This window comes from Sorex fumeus, unplaced genomic scaffold (genome assembly GCF_029834395.1).
Source record: "Sorex fumeus unplaced genomic scaffold, SorFum_2.1 ptg000075l, whole genome shotgun sequence".
Classification (NCBI taxonomy): Eukaryota; Metazoa; Chordata; class Mammalia; order Eulipotyphla; family Soricidae; genus Sorex; species Sorex fumeus.
The window spans coordinates 16,808,117-16,818,986 of record NW_026606132.1 but is presented as its reverse complement, the minus strand read 5'-3'; the positions used below and the strand labels follow the sequence as shown (position 1 = coordinate 16,818,986).

Sequence of the window (10,870 nt, the reverse complement as noted above, 5' to 3'; positions counted from 1 at the left end):
CCACAGAAAAAGGAAATATAGAAAATGAGTTGAATATTGGGAGTTTAGAAATGTGTAGAATGGGTTAGAAAATGTGTTCACCATTCAATTCTGATGAAGCACTTTTCCCTATCATGAGAAAAACCCTTATTGCACTTAGCCTACAGGACCCAAACACAGACATGATTAGCAGGATCCAGGGATCAAAATGCAGACGTGATTAGCAGGACCATGCCAGACTCTTACATGCGTCCGTGGATGGAGAGAGACACATGATAGAGACCATGGCATTCGATAGAAAAATGCAGTCACTGCCAAAGTGCACTCATAATGAAAAAAAAATCCTAATATAAAACCCTCATCGTGGTTTCCCTCTTGCCCTTAGTCTTCGAGGTATTGTCCCATTAGCCAAGCCCAAAGGGAAAGAAACCATGGTGATGCACTTAAGAGCAATCAGTGTTTCCAGACAGATAGCAAGGGAGTGATGGGTGGAAAGGGGGTCTTATGGACGGAAAGAGGATCCACAGGGGTAATTGGAGAGCATCAAATACTCCCAGATCCTGTTTTCTCCTCATTAAGATGGGAATAAATGCAGTACCTATCTTCATCACAGGGTTCTTGTGAAGATCAAATGAGAAACACCACGTGAAGCATTTGGCGTGGTGCTTGTTGCATAATAAATACCCAATGCTAGTAAGCACTTAACTGCAGTATGCCCAGAGAACCATGTCTCTGCGGTTCTAGCCATGAGCGCTGGGCAAATCAAATCTACTACAGTACTCCCATCCTTTCCCAAGTATATGAGACTAATCTAAGTAGCAAGAGACCAACAAGTCATAGGTTACTTACCTTCAATTCAAACTATTGTCATACTAACATGTAACATTTGTAGCATGTCCTGAATGCCAGAGACTTGGGGATTCTGAAATAAAATATTTTGACATCTTTTCTGAAATCAAATGTAATTTCTGAACTCTGATCTATGTCTGCCTCACCAGTTCAAAAACATCCCCAAATCTCTGTATTGTATCTGTAGCACTGTGGTCAGAGAGCAGTTGGGACATTAATGGATGTCTGACTTTTGAAGAAGTGAGGGAAATAATGTCATTGTATGATGAATCAAAAAGTTCCTGAAACCTGTCAGTGACCAAAATCACAGCTATAATGATTGGCTGAAACCAGTCAAGTGAATATGACTTCATCAGTTGTTAAGAGTTCAATTACAAATTGTGGAGAATTACTTTGGAATTCACTAGCATTCTCTTTATTAGTACTATTGACCAATTCTACATTTAACTGCTCAAAATGTTTCTGCACAGAAAAAAAAGTTTTTTTTTAATATTTATATCGTGTGCCTCAATGTAACCCAGCCTAAATTTGTATCCATATAGTTGATGTGCAAGATATTTAATTTTTCATTCAGCTGCCTACGACATTATGTGCACCATCTCTTCTCTTATGCATGAATAAGACATTTCTGCCCACTGACAACTTAAATTCAAACTGTTGCCTCTATTCATCAGTGCAAGGGAAAACACTCCTTGTGCCTTCAATTTATTTTCTTTCCATATATGTTACACATCTTTGATATGATTAACTTCCCTGCAGGAACAGAGATTGAACTAAATGGAGATGGAAAATGGAAAATATAAATAGAATACATTATTAAAACATCAAAAAAGGAATTCTGAAAATCAAGGACTCTGAGAAGCTAAACATCATAATAAAATATGATGAATAGAACTCTTCTTATGAAGCATAGCATTTAATCACATAGAGAGCAGTCAAGAAATTCCAGGAAAACAAGGTTAGCATTGCCAATGTTAGTTCTGGAACTTTCTCTAACCCCCTGGGAAAACTGAACTATTTCCTTTTCCATAGAATCAATATCATTTTTTTCATCTCTTTCCTTATGATGGGAAGGGGTAAAACCTGTACTTTTTTTATATTAAATTTTATTTTATTTTTTTTATCATTGTTTTATTAGTGAAACACCATGAAGTACACTTATAGACTTATAAATTTTTGTGCTTGGGTTTCAGTTATACAATGATCAAGTACCCATCCCTCCACCAGTGCCCATCCTCCCCCACCACGGGTCCTAGCATCCCACCCACCCCCCATCCCCCCCCCCCCGTCCCACCCTGCGGCTGTGGCAGGACATTCCTCCCTGTTCTCTCTCTCTTCTTTTGGGTACTGTGTTTTGCCAGAGAGGCATTGAGTGGCAATCATGTTTGGTCTATAGACTACTTTTAGCATGTCTCTCCCACCCTGGGAGGGTCTTCACCACACCCTTTATTTGGTGCTCTCTTCTCTATCTGAGCTTCCTTCTCACCTAGCACATGTGGCTGGCCTTCAAGTCATGGAGCAAAATTCCTGGTACTAATCTGAGCCCTTCCTGGGTGTTAGTCTCCCATTTTGTTGCTTTATGTTCCCCAGATGAATGCAATCTTTCTGTGTCTATCCCGCTCTTTCTGACTCATTTCGCTTAACATGATACTTTCCATGTAGTACCACTTGTATGTAAATTTCATAACTTCATCTTTTCTAACAGCTACATAGTACTCCATTGTGTAAATGTACCAAAGCTTCTTTAACCAGTCATCTGTTCTCGGGCACTCAGGTTTTTTCCCGATTCTGGCTATTGTAAAGAGTGCTGCAATGAACAAACAATTGCAGATGTCACTTCGACTATACCTTTTTGCTTCTCTGGGATATATTCCCAGGAGTGCTATAGCTGGGTCAAATGGGAGATCGAATTCTAATTTTTTTAGAATTGTCCATACTGTTTTCCAAAAGGGTTGGACCAGCCTGCATTCCCACCAGCAGTGAAGGAGGGTCCCTTTCTCGCCACATCCGCGCCAGCACCTGTTGCTTTTGTTCTTGTGGATGTGAGCCAGTCTCTGTGGTGTGAAATGATATCTCATTGTTGTTTTGATCTGCATCTCTCTGATGATTAGTTATGTAGAGCATTTTCTCATGTGTCTTTTTGCCATTCGGATTTATTCTTTGCGAAAGTTTCTGTTCATTTCCTCGCCCCATTTTTTGATGGGGTTGGGTGATTTCTTCTTGTGTGGTTTAACCAGTACCTTGTATATCCTTGAAATCAACCCCTTGTCGGATGTATATTTGGTGAATATCCTTTCCCATTCTGTAGGCTGTCTTTGTATTTTGGTCACTGTTTCTTTTGAGGTGCAGAAGCTTCTTAGTTTAAGATAGTCCCATTTGTCTATCTCTGTTTTCACTTTCTCGGCCAGAGGCGTGACATCTTTGAAGATACCACTAACTTCAATATCGTGGAGAGTTTTGCCAACTTTGTCTTCAATAAACATTATGGATTCCGGTCTGATTTTGAGGTCATAAATCCATTTCGATCTTACTTTTGTGCATGGCGTTAGGCAGAGATATGAGCCCACTTTTTTGCATGTAACCGTCCAGTTTTGCCAGCACAATTTATTAAAGAGGCTTTCCCTGCTCCATTTCACTTTTCTTGCCCCCTTATCGAAGATTAGATGATTATATGTTTGGGAGGAGATGTCAGTATATTCAACTCTGTTCCATTGGTCTGCAACTCTGCCTTTGTTCCAGTACCATGCTGTTTTGATTATTACTGCTTTGTAGTAGAGCTTGAAGTTAGGTAGGTTGATTCCTCCCATTTTCTTTTTCCCAAGAATTGCTTTAGCTATTCGTGGGGGCTTATTGTTCCATATAAATTTCAGGAGTGTTTGCTCCATTTCTTTGAAGAATGTCGTGGGTATCCTTATAGGGATTGCATTGAATTTATACAGTGCCTTGGGAAGTATTGCCATTTTGACAATGTTGATTCTCCCCATCCATGAACAGGGGATATTTTTCCATTTCCTCGTGTCCTCTCCTGGATTCCTATCATCTCCCAAATCTGAAGCAAGAAGTTATAGAGTACCTGAATAGACCTATTCACATCAAGGAAATTGAAACTGTAATCAAAAGTCTTCCCAAAAACAAAAGCCCAGGTCCAGATGGATTTACTAGCGATTTTTTTCCAAACATTTAAAGAGGACCTATTGCCAGTTCTTCTCAAGCTTTTCCAGGAAATTGAAAAAACGGAAACTCTCCCAAACAGCTTCTATGAAGCCCATATCTCTCTAATACCAAAAGGAAAAAAAAGACACCACAAGAAAAGAAAACTACAGGCCGATATCCCTGATGAACACGGATGCGAAGATTCTCAACAAAATACTAGCCAATAGAATTCAACAACTCATCAAAAAGATCATACATCATGACCAAGTAGAATTCATCCCAGGGATGCAAGGATGGTTCAACATTCGGAAATGAATCAACATAATCCATCATATCAACAAAAGAAAAGATAAAAATCATATGATCATATCAATAGATGCAGAAAAAGCATTTGACAAGATCCAGCACCCATTCATGATGAAAACCCTTGCCAAAATGGGGATAGAGGGGACTTTCCTCAATATAGTTAAAGCCATCTACCACAAACCTACAGCAAACATCATCCTCAATGGGGAAAAACTGAGAGCCTTCCCCCTAAGGTCAGGGACGAGACAAGGATGCCCACTCTCTCCACTGCTGTTCAATATAGTACTGGAAGTACTTGCAATAGCGATTAGGCAAGAAAAAGATATTAAGGGCATCCAGATAGGGAAAGAAGAAATTAAGCTCTCACTATTCGCAGATGACATGATACTATACTTAGAGAACCCTAAAACCTCTACCAAGAAACTCCTAGAAACAATAGGCTTGTATAGTAAAGTGGCAGGCTATAAAATCAATACCCAAAAATCCATGGCTTTCCTATATGCAAATAATGAAAGAGAAGAAAGTGACATGAAGAAAACAATTCCATTCACAATTGTGCCCCAGACAATCAAGTACCTAGGAATCGCCTTAACTAAGGAAGTAAAGGATCTGTACAAAGAAAACTGTACTTTTTTTTTGGTCATTTTGTCTAGATGTTGAGAACCCCAATATTCTTCTGAAGTACCAGTGCTAAACACAAAGCTTAATACATAACCAGTACATCATAGTTATTCTATTAAAATGTGAATGAATGGTAGGAAGAAGTAACATGATATTTTGAAATAAGAGGTGCAGAATCCACAAACTTCTAAAGATAACATGGTCCGAAGAGATGACTCAGTCATGCCATCAATGCATTCTCCTTTATTTACTCGCATTTTTGAGAATTATAATAAATAATTAATTGTTTATTTCATGCTATATGTTGAGCACTCTGTTAGAAAATTTTAACATCCAAGGTGATATCTCCACTACGGTACAAGAGCTCAGGAAGCTTCCCTATTAAATATTGGAATTTAAGTAGAGAAAATGCCTCATGTACAAGCCCTGTTCTCCAGCCTCATTCCAAATAAGATGTTTTTTATCTATATGTTACATTATTATATGGGGTATAGAAGGAGAAACAAGCTGTTTACTGAAAAGCCATAATATTCAGAACAGAATTGAAAATAATCACCTGCATTATGTTCTGGTCTCCTAGATCAATTGATTTTAGTTAGAGATCAATGAGATAGGAAGCTGGTAGATAAGTCCAGCCTCCACCAGTCCTTAACTGTACTATAATTTTATCGAAAGTGAATGACCTTCGTATGTCTAGTTCTCCACCTGGGTTATGTGGAACTTAGTCTAGATGGTACTATAGGGGCCCAGAGGGCACACACATTCTTTGATTTTATGAACTGTCAATTATTAATGATCTTTAAAATTAGAGAAAACACAGTGACTACCAACTCATGCAATTTTGTGAACAGAGAGCTGTTCAAGAATATCATAGAGTGCTCTGAAATTTGTATTTGTGTTTAAATCATAGTAATACAAAGGTTTTCTGTGCGATGTAGAGTATGACAGAAACTCAGATAAATTTTAGACTAATTTTATAGTGGATCTTGTATGTCTTACGTTTGACTCTATAGGATAAATTACATTCCCAAGTTCTTTTAAAGTCTTGAATATTTTTACAACTTCCAAACATTATTATCCTTTATTTGTTTATTTGTTTGCTTGTTGTTTTCAGGGTCTTTCTGCAGTTCAGGTTTCCATGTCTCTCCTCCTCCCGGGGCTGGAGAGATAGCACAGCGGGTAGGGCATTTACCTTGCACACTGCCGACCTAGGTTTGATTCCTCTGCCCCTCTCATAGAGCCCGGCAAGCTACCGAGAGTATTTTGCCTGCACAGCAAAGCCTGGCAAGCTACCCATGACATAATTGATATGTAAAAATAGTAACAGCAAGTCTCACACTTTGTTGTGAGACATTACTGGTGCCCGCTTGAGCAAATCGATGAACAATGGGAGGGCAGTGCTCCAGTGCTCCAGTGCTCCTCCTCCTGGTGGGCACTTCTGATCTCCTTCCCTCTTTCTTTTTATTTTTCCCCACTGCATGGGCGCTGGGGGCCAGAAATTATAGGAGCTCTAGAGAGAGGAGAGCCCCAACTACATGGATATTGGGTGCCAAGGGGAAATGGAGGCACAGGGATGGGGGTGGGGATTAGGGGAAGGTGATGAAATGGATTTCGAGGTGGTGGTGGCAGCAGTGTGCTCTGGTGAGCAGCTGAAAAGTGACTCCAGGAAGCTGCTGCTGATGAGGAATGATGGGGTATGTTTTACATACCAATGCCTTCCCCTCTGATATTCTTTTTTTTTTTTTTTGCCTTGACTGATATCCTTCATTTATCAGATTTAGGAAGTTCATTGTTCTTTGAACAGATCAGCTTTATTCTTAGTTGCTATTTAGGGCATCCACTTTGCTTAGTTAGCAGATGTTGACAAATGATATTACCTATGATCTCATTATATTCAAAACTGAGGATGGTAACTACCACGTACCCATATGTTGCAGAAAGATGATGGACAACACCTGAGAGAACTGCTGGATCGAACAACTTCTAGAATAAGCTGGATGGAACTCAACCTGAACTCTTATCTTCTCCCACACCCATACTAAGAAAAGTTGATGGGTGAATGGATTATCGGATGATATAGCATTCCTTTTGTGTCCTGCAGATGAATGGATCGAGAAGTTGTGGTCTGGATGCATTAAGCAATACGATGCAACACTAAGAAAGAACAAAGTCATACTATTTGGAGGAATGTGGATGGAACTAGAGGATATCATGCTAAGTGAAGTCAGTCAGAAGAAAAAGGAGAGATGCAGAAAGAGCTTTCTCATAAGTGACTGACATCCAAAGCCAACATAATGGGAGAAATCACTCACACAATTGAATTGTGACAGGGAGAAAGGGGGGTATTTGGGATCATTGTGGGGAGGGAGATGGGTATATTGGTAGTGGATGTGGTGTTGGAATTATGGCCATGAAAATCCATAATCAATAGCATTATAAACCAAATAAAGTAAATAAGAAGGGAAGCCAAGACATTAAAAATAAATTATTTATGCAACAATAGATTATTTGAAAATGGTTGCATCTATAGTCAACAGTACTAGGTAGCATTATAATACCCTTTGCCAAGATAGCTAGCTGATCTTTGCCAAATGAAGGGTTTTATCAGGCTCTAAATGATTTCACATAACCAACGCTATATTCAAATTCTTGTGGCTTCCTTACCTATATGCGCTGGGATTTAAAAAAATGCAAAGATAAGTGGTTCATTATTTCCTGGAAAAGTTTCAAAGTCTGCTCCTGAGACCTCCTTTCGCTCCAGAGGTCACTGAAGGACAGTTGTATTTTCACCAAAGCACTAAGCATTTTTGTGGTCAATGGGCCAAGTAGACACTGTTTGTAGGAGAGAGTCATAAAAATCTTGACAGGACCCAGAATAGGAAGGTTTCATTTCAAGTGTAAACTGGAGTTCAGCGGTTGATAATAATGACTGCAATGAAGGAGTGATGATGGAGATTTAACTTTGATTATGCTGGACATTTCAACACTGCCAAATAAAATATTCTAAATAACGCACATGCTGGGAATACTATGCACTGCTCCACGATCCTAAGGACAGAAAAAGAGCTTACAGAGTGTATTTGAAGATATTGCAAAGAACAAAATGTCTTATTTGCATCCCTATCATGCCTAACACATTACATAAATGAGCTATATTTGCAAGGTCATTCCAACTCCCCATTTTCTAAGTTTATCTTTCTTTTGGATCCTGGATGTATTTTTGTGTCCTCTAAGAAACTTTTCCTGATCCCAGTCATAAGATATTTAATCTGATCTTTTGCTATGTTGATTGCGTATACCATTCATATGACTTTGTCTGTGGCTGCTTGGCTTGTTTTAGTACTTACATGTAACTTCTTGCAATTGACATTATATTAATTTGCTTCACGTACGAATATAGATACTTAGGCGGAGGGATATTGCTCAAAGCCCACCTTTATTCAGTTGATTTATTTATGCATACATAAATAAGTAGAAAGGGCTGGAGCGATAGCACAGCTGGTAGGGCGTTCGCCTTACAAGCGGCCAACATGGCCGACCCGAGTTCGATTCCTCCGCCCCTCTCGGAGAGCCCGGCAAGCTACCAAGAGTATTCGATATGCCAGACACAGTAACAACAGAGTCTCCAATGGAGACGTTACTGGGCCCGCTCGAGCAAATCGATGATCAACGGGAGGGCCTTTACCTTTACCTTACCTTTACATAAATAAGATTAAAACAAAAAGGAAAATTAAATTTTTATTTCAAGGACATTATACTTATAAAGTGAAAAAAAGGCTGATTTTTGTGTTATATGATATAAAAATCAATAATAGTTATCACATAATTATTTCCCAAAAATCACCTCATAAAATTATCTAATTTTGTTATCTTCCAAAGAGTCCTTGCCCTGTTATTTCAGTTTAATTCAATCAATACACTTGTTTTTTTTCTATCTTGAATTTGACTTTTTTCCCTAAAAACATCTATTTTATCAAGAGTTTTGGTCACTTGCCAGAGTTTTTTCATTAATGATATTATCACATCCATATTTTTGTATTTTCAAATTTGTTACTGTTCTGTTTTATCTTATCCATTCTTCCAACAGTATTTGATACTTGTTTTTCATTACTACTTTAATGATTATATTGCACAATTCAGTTTTAAATTCTTTAATGTTATAATTAATTTATGTTAGTTAATTTTTACAGAAGATAATGGTTTGGCCAGCTGTGTTTTAATGAACGTCAATTTAGCCAAATTCTGAAATTCTCACATTAACCTTGGAATTACTTTAAGTTTCATCTATGATTGTATATAGGTCCATAAAAATCTATAGCTCATTTTATTTTGACCCCCAAATTGTTTTGTAAACATTTTAAATTCTCTTAAGTATTTTGTTATTGTATTTTAATTAGAATTATTTTTCAATCTAAATGCATTATGGTGCAGAATTTGGGCTGTTGCTTTTTTTTGAGTTTTATAATGTATAAGGTTTTCATGTAGTATAATATGTAACAGCTCATTGACCTGTTCTGCATATTCAAGGAAAGAATGATGCAATGACATTAGCTAAGCAATTGGAAGCAAAGGTAAACATATGGGGTTATATCAAACTAAGCTTCTTCACTGAAAAGCAAATGATGACCAGCAGAAAAAGGCACCACATAACCCGGGAGAAAATCTTTGCCCACCACTCATCTGAGAAAGGGTTGAGATTCAAGATTCCAAGATACATAAAGCATAGGCAGAAGTTTCCAACGATGCAAAAACTTAGCTCCATTAAAGAATGAGGGAAAGAGATACTTTTTCAAAGATGACATAGAGATGACCAAAAGATATACAAAAGCAAATGCTCTCCAACATTTACTATCCGAGAAATGCAAAGCAGAATAATAACGAGATATTGTCTCTCTCATACGGTGAAACTGGACCAGATCACAAAGAACAAAATCAATCATCGTTGGCTTGAATTTAGTAAAAATGTCATTACCCACCCATTCACTGCAGGTGGGAATGTCAGCTGCTCCAGCTTTTTGTGTAAACAATATGGACACGTCTCAAAAACACTAGGAATTGAGCTTCTGTGTAACCCAGCCATTCCACTTCTTGGCATTCATCTCGGGTGCCCCAAATCCCTATTCAGAAAAGACATTTGTACTCCTACGTTCATTGCAGCACTCTTCACAGTAGCGAAAATCTGGAAACAACCCAGGTGTCCAAGAAAGGATGACTGCATAAAGAAACTTGGTACATATATACAATAGAAACATTACTGGGCTATAAGAAAGGATGAAACCATGCAATTTTCTGTTTCGTAATGAATTTGCAATGAATCTGAAGAGCGTACTTCTGAGTGAACTCAGAGTAGGAAATGCCCAGAGGCAGCATAGTCAGAAGGAGGGGGCAGGCACAGAATGATCTCTTTCATACGTGGCATATAAAGTAAGGGAATAACAAATGGCAATGATGTTTGATGTATCAAACCCAGCGGTAACATTTTTGTAAATCATAGCGCCTAAAGTTATTTTTTGTCAAGGGGAGTGCTAACCTTCTCTCCTTTCATACAACACAATGGAGACGTTACTGGGCCCGCTCGAGCAAATCGAAGATCAACGGGAGGGCCTTTACCTTACTTTACTTTTACTTTTAAAGTTATTTTTTATAAAAGAAATTAATAAAATGGAAAATAAATACATTTGTGGTTGTTTGTATTTAATATATTGTGTTTAGGGGGTTAATTTATTTTCTTTATTCATAGGCCATGTGTAAGTGGAAACCATCAGGTTTTCTTTTCTTTCTTTTGTTTTTTTTTACTTAGCATAATATCTTTCAGATAAACACTTAGGAGTACTATTGCTGGGTCATGTAGCATTCTCTGCATTTGTAAAGGAATCTCCAGACCATTTTCCATAGATTTTTTTTCATGGAGCAATAGCACAGCGGTAGGGCGTTTGCCTTGCATGCAGCCAACATGGCCGAC

The 10,870-nt window shown here is 38.2% G+C and overlaps 1 non-coding gene across 1 annotated transcript; it reads right to left on the bottom strand.

Annotated features, from left to right (window-relative positions):
* Positions 1 to 10,340: 10,340 nt before the first annotated feature.
* LOC130038456 (U6atac minor spliceosomal RNA) lies at positions 10,341 to 10,460 on the bottom strand. The gene has a single exon (XR_008794693.1). It is a non-coding gene; the product is annotated as a U6atac minor spliceosomal RNA (small nuclear RNA).
* Between the last annotated feature and the right edge of the window lie 410 nt (positions 10,461 to 10,870).